Below are 12,047 nucleotides of genomic sequence, written 5' to 3' on the forward strand. Positions count from 1 at the left end.
CCCTGGCATGCGTAGTGGATCTAGTGGTGTTGTGGTGGACGTAGAGGGGGAAGCTAGAGCTCACAGTGTTCAGGCTGAGACTGATACTGCAGGGTCAATTTCTAGCATACAGGTAGAGCATAGTTCCCTTACTAAGGAGGATATTGCAGCATTCTGCAAGGTCATATCACAACTAGAGGGCTCATCACCTTCTTGAGTTACAATACCAGATTCCTCAGCTTCAGCCTTGTAGGTTTCTTCATCTGCTCCTTCCACAGCTCCATTTTGGGTTACAGATTCTGGTGTTACGGATCATATGATTGATACGCCCCATGATTATGATACCTACTCTATTTGTTGTTTTTCTTAAATCACACGGATCCATGTAGCCGACCCCATTTAGTTGGGATAAGGCTGAGATGTGTTGTTGTCTATTTGTTCCAGTAGAAGGTTAGGGTTGCTGATGGCTTCCTTTCCTCCATTCTGGTAAGAGTAGCATTCCTGTTACTTTTTCCATTTCACTTGATTATGTTCTTAATGTTCCTAACCTTACCATTAATCTCTTATCTGTGAGTCACCTAACAAAATCCTTAAGCTGTTGTCACATTTTTTCATTCTCATTGTCTCTTTTAGGATTTGGTGATGAAGAGGATTATTAACAGTGGACATGAGGAGAAAGGGCTCTACTTACTTGAACCTCAATCAACTTTTTTTGCTACAGCTCAGTCCTATGTGTGTGGACATACTGATAGCAGTTCTATGGATTCTGAGATGTTGTGGCACCAAATTTTAGGACATCCCTCTTTTATTATTATGAGAAAAATAGTTACCTCATTTATTTAATTCTTTTCCAAGTTCCCATGTCTTTCATTGTGAACCATGTATTTTCGCCAAACATTGTCGTTTTTCTTATCCTTATCATGGTAATAGATCTATTGTTCCTTTTCACATTGTGCACTCTAATGTTTGGGGGTCTTCTACTACTACCTCTTTACTTGGATTTTGCTACTTTGTTTTATTTATTGATGATTTTCCCATGTTATTTGGACTATTCTGATGAAGCATAAGAGTGATGTATATGTATGATGCCTTATAAAAGTTTTTATCATATGATATGTACCCAGTTTGACACCAAGATTAAAATTGTTCATTATGACAAAGGGGAGGAGTATATGTATGGTGGTTTTTAGGACTTGTTTATAGATAATGGCATTATCCATCAGGTGGCTTGTGTTGATACACCCCAACAAAATGGTGTAGCTGAGAGGAAAAACCGTCATTTGATGGAAGTCAGTAGGAGTCTTCTCTTTGGCATGTATGTTCCCAAACTTTTTAGTCTAATCCTCTCCTTACTGCTACTTTTTTTATCTACCATATGCCAACAAAACTTCTTAGCTCCAAAACTCCCTTTGATACCTTATCTCCTCAGTCTTCTTCTCTCTTCCCCCCCCCCCAAAGTGTTTGAGTGTATCTATTATATTATTATTAATAAATCTTCTCAGACTAAACTAGACCCCAAGGCTCTCAAATGTATCTTTCTTGGCTATTCTTCCACTACCAAAAGTTACAAGTGCTATCATCCTTCTTCTAGACGAAGGCTTCTCTCTAAAGATGTCACCTTCCTTGAGTCTGCACCTTTTTTTGCACCCCATCAACATCCTTTTCAGGAGGAGAATAATGGGAGTGAAAAGGCTACTGATGAAATCCCTTTTCTTTCCCCCTTGCATATCTCCCCCTTTATGCTTGGCATTAGGAAACACAAAGAGATGGAGATTATTGATGTTGATGATCATTCAAGAGGTGGTTCAGGTTCTGGTAATGAAAGGTGGATATTGTGTACACAATGAGGAGCAAGAAGACCTACCAAGAGTCCTCTTTGAATCCAAATCCTGAGATCCACCCTTCTCTGTCAGGTAATATCCTTTCTTCCTCAATTGAGTTAGATCTTCCTATTGCTACTAGGAAGGGAAAGAGAGCTTGTACTAATCATGTAGCCTAATTTGATTCCTATGACTCTCTCTCCTATAGATGTTGCTTCTATTATTGCTCTATCCTCTGTTTCTATTCCCAAAAATGTTTCTAAAGCTATGTCTGGCCCTAGGTGGAAGCAATCTATGGCTGAGGAAATGATGGCCCTCGAGAAAAATTGTACCTGGAAATTGGTTGACCTTCCTAGGGGAGAACTCCAGTTGGATGCAGGTGGGTCTATACAATCAAGTACCGGTCAGATGGTACTATTGAGAAGTACAAGGCAAGGCTGGTAGCAAAAGGATACAGCCAAGTGTATGGGATTGACTATCAGGAGACATTTGCTCCTATGGCTAAACATAACTCCATAAAGGTCCTTTTATCTCTGGCAGCAAATAAAAATTGGCAATTGTATCAATTGGATGTGAAGAATGCCTTTATACATAATGATTTAGAAGAGGAGGTGTATATGCAAACTCCCCCTGGCTTTAAGTTCCCTTCAGTTGCAGGAAAGGTGTGTATTCTCAAGAAGGCTCTGTATGGACTTAAACAATCTCCAAAGGCCTAGTTTGAAAGGTTCAAATAGGACAATCTGAAGAATGGTTATTCCCAAAGTCAGGCTAACCATAATCTGTTCATTAAGCGAGGTAATGGCACCATCACAGCCCTGATTGTCTATGTTTCTAACATTGTGGTGACTAGAGATGATAGAGCTGAGATAGCCAAGCTAAAGAACTACTTGGCCCAACAATTTGCAATCAAAAATCTAGGACCCTTAAATTACTTCCTGGGGATTGAAGTGTCTAGATCCAAGAAGAGTATAAAGACCTATTGAAAGAAACAGGAATGTTGGGCTGCAAACCTGCAAGTTCTCCTATTGAGCAGAATCATAAACTTAAGGAAGGTTCTAGCCCTTGTTGATGCACGGAAATATCATAGGCTAGTTGGGAAGCTCATTTATTTATCCTTGGCTTGTCCAGATATTACTTATGCAATGGGCATAGTGTTTGAGATTTAAAATGTAACCGCAAGCGTACGAATCAGTGTAGCTACGGGTCGAACACAGGGAGAGCAGCCACCTTATTTTTTATTTCTTTTAATAATGCGAAAGTGAACTGATTAATGGTTGTGATCTAATTCTAATTACCCTCCTAAAAATAACGTCCTAACCATTCGTCATCTAAGAATTTAAAGACGCAAGCCACACAATTAAAATTAAATAAATAAATAACTAAAAGTAAACAACCCACGCAATTAAAAAAAAATAATAATAAAGGAAAAAAATGCTGAAATAAAAATAAAGTAAAAGAAAGGGGATAAAGCTAGAGAGAGACTCACAAGCAGGTTTCTCTACTTAGCCCGAGGGATGCATCATAATATGAGCTTCCCTACTTGACCAGAGAGTTACTCTTACAAGGGTTTCTCTACTTGGCTTTAGGGAAAGGGACAATTAAAATAAAAGCAATAAATTGATGGTTCTATGGCCAGGAGGGGCAAAGCCAACACATACACTAGCCATGAACCTTGGGGGAGAGGGATAGCAATAATGTAACGACTGAAAATAAAAATCCTAAATTAAGAAAGAAAGGGTAGTCAGAAGAAGGAATGAGAGGGGGGAGAGAAGACTACTGAAGGAGCCTACTTACTTGAATCAATTCTTGAACTTGAAAAAAAATTGCTCCACGGCTCGTGATCTTGTCACCTAGATCTAAGCCTAGAACTATAACTTAAAAAATTACAACTCAATTGCATAAATCATAAACATAAAAAGAACTGAATAAAAATAAAAGAGTACTTGCATTAATTGAAAATAAAAAAAAACTATTACTAAAGTGATTAAAGCAAAAATAGAGAAGAACTAAAACCAAAGAGTGAGAGAGGGAGATAGAGAGCAACTAAAAAAAAACTAGAAGAAGAATGAATTGTGTCTCCTCCTCTTACATGAGTTGTATTTATAGGGAATGGAGAGGTAGGGTAACAATTTTCTCTTTCCTAAAAGAGAGAAACCCACAATTGATTGTGAGATCTTTTGAGTCCAAAAGTGCTAAGATGGAGGAGAGAGAAGAGAGAAATAAATTTTGAGAAATTTCCTAAAAATTTTTTTGCTTATTTTCTTTCCTTTTTTTTTTTCTAATTTATTTTTCTTCTTTTTTTCTCTCTCCTAGGGACGATTTTTTTTTCTTCCTTTGTGTGATTTGGACAATCTTTGGTGATGATGTGGAGGAGAGAGAAGATTTGGACAATTTTTGGTTCTCCCATTTTTTTCTCTTTCCTTTTTTTTTCTTCTCTTCTTGCTTCCACGATTTTGCTTTCCTTTTTTTTTTTCTTTTTCTTCTCTTCTTACTTCCACGATTTTGAGTGAAAGGCAGGAAATCTTCAACAAAATCTTCTAAAAAAAACAACCATAAGATTCGAACTTGAGACCTCTTGGTGAGCAAGAGAATTTTGTACACCATAGCTCACCAACTAAGCTAGGTAGTTGTTGTTACCAAAAACAAATCTTTAATCACTTAAGGATGTGGTCCATCGATCCTTGTTGGAATTTGGAGTATTCTTTGTACCTCTGGGACAATTGCAAACGGGCTGGTTCTGCATCTCGGTTCAGTTCTGATCCATTATTCTTTTTCTGACCCGAAAAAGAATAATCATTTGTACGGGTGACCAAACGAATGTGTACTTTTAATTAAACACGTCCATCTTGCTCAGAATTTCGTCCTCTTCGCAACCATGAAAAGAAATAGGACCTCTTTACGTGTAAAATTAAAGATATAGCGCCCGATAGTCCTTAAGGCCTTGAAAATATAAAACTGCAAAAAAGAGAGTAAAACCCAAGGTAGCTCCATTCTAAATATGTAAAATGCATGTTTTACTACCCTAGATTTCACACATAAATGTGCTCATCAGAATTCCCCCACACTTAGACTTTGCTAGTCCTCGAGCAAAACAAAAAGAAAAAGAAAAAGAATAAAGATCAAAAAACCTAACTCACTTTCGTAGGAATCACGATTGCACTTAGCATGTGCAACAAGCCTTTAAACCCCTAGGTCACCCCTAGTGGACGAGTTGTGTCTCGTGGGTGTTTGCAGTGAATATACACACAAAATTCAGAATAAACAAATCCCAACTTTGGCTAAAGGTAAGGCCCATACCAATCCGGAGCAAAGATAATTTCTCTTACAAGGGACCCCCACACTTGAACTTTTATTACCCTTTATCAATTCCAGGCACTAGCATATTTCTTAATTTGGAACTCACCTCGTCTCTTCCAAAACATCCTTATCTTAAGGTAAAACCACTTGTGAAGAAATAGGGAACCAATGACTAAGGCGTTGGAGTGTTTTTGACCAAACATGTTACCAAGCATTATTGACATTTGCACATTTTTTTTCTCTTTTTTTTTCTGCTTAATAAACTCTATTCTACTCCACTACTTTTGGCCTGAATGACATGGTGGAGCAAACACCAGACACCCAAGTTACTATGTAGCTTCGCTTTTTGCATATGTTCACAAAGGCAGTGATGCTAGAGTTACTTCAGAAGTTTCCTCCCAAGGAATTTCGATCAAGACACCACGCTTCCTGAGGTGCAATGCCCTGTCTAGTTCCAAGGGAATCAACTCTTATTCTTCTTTATACCACATTTCTCAATTCATTTAAAATTGTGCATTTGTCAACCCATGCCAAATTAAAAAGAAGGTCTCAACTCCAAATCAAAAGTACAAGGAACCCACAGACTTACATATGGTCCATCACCATAAAACAAGGGTCTCTTATTTTTCAAAAGAAAGTCTCATCTCAAGACATGCTTGTTTCTTTCTTCTCAACAGGGTTTTTATACGTTCAAAATGGGTACCTTAATAAAAAATTTTATTTTCATACATCAAGCAACCGAATGGTATGATCATTAGCCAAAAACCAAAGTAGGACTTCATCCTTAGCAAGCTCAAAAATAAAAAGAAAAACAAACAAAACAAAGTGAAAGAAAAAAAAAAAACTGGTTTCCCTCCCCCACACTTAAGTCATGCAATGCCCTCAATGCATGGAAAGAATTAAAAACAAAGACAATGCAAGGGGGTCATACCTGAATAACAGTTAGTCATCAGTGTAAAGAGGTTCATGGAGATCCATGACCTCTTCACTACTAGTAGTGGGAAACTCGAGGAACGGTTTCAAACGCTGACCATTAACCTTCGAAATTACCCCTGTTCCTGGATTCAAAATCTCCACAGCCCCATGGGGATATACATTATGAACAATAAATGGGCCATCCCATCGGGATCTAAGTTTACCAGGAAAAAGATGCAATCGAGAGTTGTACAATAAGACCTTATCACCAATTGCAAAAGATTTACACAGAATGTGTTTATCATGGAAAGCTTTAGTCTTTTCCTTGTAAATTCTAGAACTTTCATATGCTTCATTCCTAAGTTCCTCCAACTCAGATAGTTGGAGCCTACGATGAATTCCCGCATCAGACAAATCAAAGTTAAGCTTCTTAATGGCCCAAAAGGCCTTATGCTCCAACTCAACTGGTAAGTGACAAGCTTTCCCATACACCAAACGGTAGGGAGACTGACCAAGGTCGGTCTTGAATGCAGTACGATGGGCCCACAAAGCATCAATGAGCCTAAGGGACCAATCCTTACGGTTGGGATTAACAGTTTTCTCCAAGATTTGTTTGATCTGCCTATTAGACACCTCCACTTGGCCACTAGTTTGGGGGTGATAAGGATAAGTTATGGGTGATCCCATACTTTTTCATTAAGGCCTCAAAAGGTCGATTACAAAAATGAGTACCCCTATCACTAATTATTGCACGTGGTGCACCAAAGCGGGAAAAAATGTTCTCTTTGAGAAACTGGACCACCACTTTGTGATCATTAGTTTTACAAGGTATGGCCTCTATCCATTTAGAAACATAATCAACGGCCAAAAGTATGTACAAATTCCCAAAAGAATTAGGGAATGGTCCCATAAAATCGATGCCCCATACATCAAAGATCTCAACTACCAAAATAGGGTTGAGGGGCATCATGTTCCTTTTATTGATACGGCCAAAAGACTGGCAGGCAGGGCAAGCCTTGCAAAAATCAAAAGCATCCCTAAAAAGAGTGGGCCAATAAATCCGCATTGGAGAACCTTTGCGGCAGTCTTCTTAGGTCCAAAGTGTCCACCACATGCATGATCATGACAAAAAGAGAGAATAGAATGTTGCTCATGATCAGGAACACATCGTCGGATAATCTGATCCGGACATATCTTAAACAAATAAGGATCATCCCAGAAAAAGTGTTTAACTTGGGAATGAAACCTATACTTATCTTGAGTGGACCAGTGATCCGGAGTCACACCTGAAACTAAGAAGTTGACAATGTCAGCAAACCATGGTTCACTAGACATTGAAAATAATTGTTCATCTGGAAAGTTCTCATTGACTGGAGAATCAACAGTCAAGGAATTGGGAAGCCGGGATAAATGGTCTGCAACTAGGTTTTCAACTCCTTTCTTATCCCTAATTTCTAAATCAAACTCTTGCAAAAGTAAAACCCACCTAATGAGACGGGCTTTGGCATCCTTCTTCTGAACTAGGTATCTGAGGGCAGAATGATCAGTATACACCACCACATGTGAGCCAACTAAATAAGACCGAAACTTTTCTAATGCAAACACAACAGCTAAAAATTCTTTTTCAATGGTTGTATAATTGAGTTGTGCATCATTTAAGGTCCTACTAGCATAGTAAATGACAGTGGGTAACTTATTAATCCTTTGACCTAAAACTGCTCCTATGGCAAAATCTGAAGCATCACACATCAGTTCAAAAGGTTCAGTCAAAACAGGTGGTTGAACAATGGGTGCATTGGTCAACTCCTTCTTAAGTTGCTTGAAGGATTCTAGGCACTCTTTGGAAAACTCAAAAGTTTGATCTTTGGCAAGTAATGAGGTGAGAGGTCGGGCTAACTGACTAAAGTTCTTAATAAACCTTCTGTAGAAGCCTGCATGCCCCAGAAAAGACCGAACATCCTTAACAGATTGAGGAGGTGGTAAATTATCAATTAAATCCACTTTGGCTCTATCTACCTTAATTCCCTCCTTGGATATTACATGGCCTAAAACAATACCAGATTTAAACATAAAATGACATTTCTCCCAATTCAAAACCAAATTCTTAGATATGCACCTTTTCAAAACTAGGGAAAGATGATGAAGACATTTAGAATAGGAATTCCCATGAATTGAAAAGTCATCCATAAATACTTCTAAGAATTTTTCGACCATGTCAGAAAAAATGGTCATCATGCATCGTTGGAACGTAGCAGGGGCATTGCAAAGCCCAAAGGGCATACGCCTGTAAGCAAATGTTCCATATGGGCATGTAAAAGTGGTCTTATGTTGGTCCTCTAAAGCAATTGGGATTTGTTTATAGCCGGAATATCCATCAAGAAAGCAATAGTATTCATGTCCAGCTAACCTCTCTAACATCTGGTCAATGAATGGCAATGGGAAGTGGTCCTTCCAGGTTGCCGCATTTAACTTCCTGTAATCAATGCACACACGCCATCCTGTTTGGACACGGGTAGGGATCAACTCATTATTGGCATTAAGAACTACAGTCACACCAGACTTCTTAGGCACTACATGAACTGGGCTTACCCATTGGCTGTCAGAAATATGATAAATTATTCCATGATCCAAGCACTTTAGGATCTCTTTCTTAATAGCTTCCATCATCACTGGGTTAGCTCTTCTTTGGGGTTCCGTGGATGGTTTGGAATCCTCCATAAGATGTATATGATGTTGCACAATGGAAGGGCTTATACCCTTGATATCAGCCATGGTCCAACCTAGGGCTTCCTTATTATCTTTTAACACTTTAAGTAACTCCTCTTCCTGGCTAGAAGTCAAATTTGAAGAAATTATTACAGGAAGAGTCTGGTCAGGCCCTAGGAAAGCATATCTCAAATTAGATGGCAACTCCTTAAGATCTAGCTTAGGGGGCTCAACTATGGAAGGTTTGGGAATGGAATTGGAAAGGGGTCCTAAGGGCTCCACAAGTGTGTGAAGACTCAAGACTTCAGAAAAGAAATTTTCACTATCATCATCCAACTCATCCATACACTCTTGGAATTCTGAATCAAAATCAATATCAAAGTTGGTAACTAAATCATCAGAAAAATCCAAAAAATCCTCAAGCATATTGATCTCTTCTTCCATATGTGGTTGCTTGCCAATCCTAAACATGTTAAACTCAACAGTTTGGTTACCAAAAGATAATCTTAGGAAACCATTCCGGCAATTGATTAATGCATTACTGGTAGCCAAGAATGGTCTTCCTAGAATTATTGGGATCTCATCCTTGGTTGAGAAGGGCTTAGTATCTAACACAATGAAATCAACAGGGAAAATAAATTCCCCCACCTTTAGTAAGACATCCTCAACCATCCCTTTAGGAATCTTAACAGACCTATCTGCCAACTGAAGAGTAGTTCCAGTGGCTTTCAATTCTCCCAATCCTAGTTGCTTGTACACATGGTAAGGTAAAAGATTCACACTTGCGCCAAGGTCAAGTAAGGCATGCTCAATATAGGTGTTGCCTATGACACAAGATATGGTAGGGCTCCCTGGATCCTTATACTTGGCTGCTATAGGCTGAGTAATTATGGAACTAATGTTACCTGCCAAGAACGCCTTTTTGGGCACACTAGTGATACGTTTGTGAGTACACAAATCTTTCAGTACCTTTGCATAGGCGGGGATCTGGGATATGGCATCCAAAAGAGGGATGTTTACTTCTACCTTTTTGAAGACTTCTAAAATTTTGTCCATGGAAGCAGTCTTCTTTTTGTTTACCAAGCGATTAGGAAATGGGACAGGATGAACATAAGGACTGTTAGGGATTTGCCCCTGTTCAGAAGAATCATTTTTGGTTTCCTCAACCAAATCATCTTTAGTTTCAGAAAAATCTTTAGGTTCATCAGACGAACCTGGAACAAGAGGCACATTTGTGTCCTCAACTGAAGAAGAGTTAACAGGAGTAATAGATGGGGAAGATTTAGGAACGCTCTGTAGGTACTCTTTACCACTCCTAAGGGCATAAACAACATTACATTGGTTAGAGGGCCCTTGTTGAGTCTGACCTTGTACTATATTCAGTGGTGCATTAGTTGGTCCTTGTAAACTAACAGGCTGATGATGCCTAGGGTTAGGCTCTGGTTGACTGGGTAAAGTTCCCTTCTCCCTCTCACGCATAATTGAGACAACTTGGGTAAGTTCTCTTGTAAGATTTTGATGGCTTGTCATGAGGAGGGCCATATTTTTTTCCAAGTCACTTATTCTACTTGCCTCTCCAGTGTTGGTAAACCCAGGGGGTTGCTGATAAGATGATAGAAGAGGGGCCCTAGGAAAACTCGCCTGAGGTCCTACATTTGACCTAGGAAAAGTATTTTGAGAAAAAGATTGTTGTGCAAAGGGAGGCCTTTGGGGTCCAGGTTGACCTTGATTATAGAAATTGGAAGGTCCTGCTTGGTTGCCCTGATTCCAAGAGAAATTTGGGTGATTTCTCCATCCTGGATTGTATGTGTTACTATATGGATTATTCTGGTATAAGGCATTAACACTATCATTAGAAGTGCCCCCAGAGGTGTTAGGGCATTCTTCTATGACATGTCCAGGGGACTGGCACCAAGCACAAATCTTAACTAAATTGACTGATGATGGCTCTCTAGGAACAATAGCCTCAATCCTCTTGATTAGGCTATCCAAATGGGCTTCCTTGGCTACTATCCCATCCACAAAATATCCTTTTCCTCCTATGGTTCTTTCACTCTCTTGGGTTGATTCCCACTCACGGGTTTTGTCAGCTAAGTCAAGTAAGAATTCCCATGCCTTTCCTTCATCTGTAAAGGATGTGAATCCCTCAGGGCACATAGACTCTATCATTTGTTTAGTTGGGTAATCAATACCCTCATAAATTATTTGACATAAATGCCATAGGTCTAGGCCATGGTGAGGGCATTCTTGGAGTAGATCCTTGAATCTCTCCATAAGCTTGGAAAATGACTCACTAGGCTTTTGCCTAAACTGAAGGATATCACTTCTAAGCTTATTGGTCTTGTGAGTTGGGAAAAACTTCTTAAGGAAGACAACTGTGAACTGTTCCCATGAGGTTATGGAATTTGTGGGTAATCCATACAACCACTTCTTAGCTTGGTCTTTCAATGCAAAAGTGATAAACCTAAGCTTAACAGCATCATCAGAAAGCTGTTGGATCTTAATTAGAACACATACCTCTTCAAATTCCCTTAGAAATAGGTATGCATCCTCAGAGGTCAACCCATGGAAGTGGGGCAACATAGTGATGTATTGAGATTTGAGTTCAAAATTATTGCCCTGGGCTTGTGGTAGAACTATACAGGAAGGTTGGGCTGTTCTAGCAGGGTAGAACCTATCTTTCAGAGATTTAGGTGAAGGGTTTTGCTGTTGGTCTCCCATATTGAAGGGTTTTAAAGAGAGCAAACGTATAGGGTCACTACTTGTTGGATCTCTTCTTTCTAACCGATTCTTAGTATTACGTACCCACTTAACACTCATGCAACAGAAAAACTACCCACAACTAAAGTAAGACAAGCACAAAAGAATGGATAGCAAAACTTTTTTTTGATGATTTTTTTGATTTTTTTTTTTGCTTTTTGGGAGCTTACCGGCAGGGATCCGGGGTTGCTCAGGTCAATTCCTGAGGTACTGCTACAGGGCGAAACCTGTCTTTATCATACTGTGAGGCATGGCGACCTCCACTGATACAACTATTATTGCAAGTTGTTCTTCTCAGGAATTCAATAAAAGAAAAGGAAAAATATAAAACAAAGCAAACAAAGCACTCCGATTTACCAAAAGAAAGTGAAAAATAACATGGAACTGTCTCCCCGGCAACGGCGCCAAAAACTTGTTTGAGATTTAAAATGTAACCGCAAGCGTACGGATCAGTGTAGCTACGGGTCGAACACAGGGAGAGCAGCCACTTTATTTTTTTATTTCTTTTAATAATGCGAAAGTGAACTGATTAATGGTTGTGATCTAATTCTAATTACCGCCTCCTAAAAA

At 39.1% G+C, this 12,047-nt stretch overlaps 1 non-coding gene across 1 annotated transcript; it reads left to right on the forward strand.

Annotated features, from left to right (window-relative positions):
- Window positions 1-10,944: 10,944 nt before the first annotated feature.
- LOC122092572 lies at window positions 10,945-11,051 on the forward strand. Its single transcript, XR_006144225.1, has one exon. It is a non-coding gene; the product is annotated as a small nucleolar RNA R71 (small nucleolar RNA).
- Window positions 11,052-12,047: the final 996 nt, after the last annotated feature.

This window comes from Macadamia integrifolia, chromosome 10 (genome assembly GCF_013358625.1).
Source record: "Macadamia integrifolia cultivar HAES 741 chromosome 10, SCU_Mint_v3, whole genome shotgun sequence".
In the NCBI taxonomy this organism is placed as follows: domain Eukaryota; kingdom Viridiplantae; phylum Streptophyta; class Magnoliopsida; order Proteales; family Proteaceae; genus Macadamia; species Macadamia integrifolia.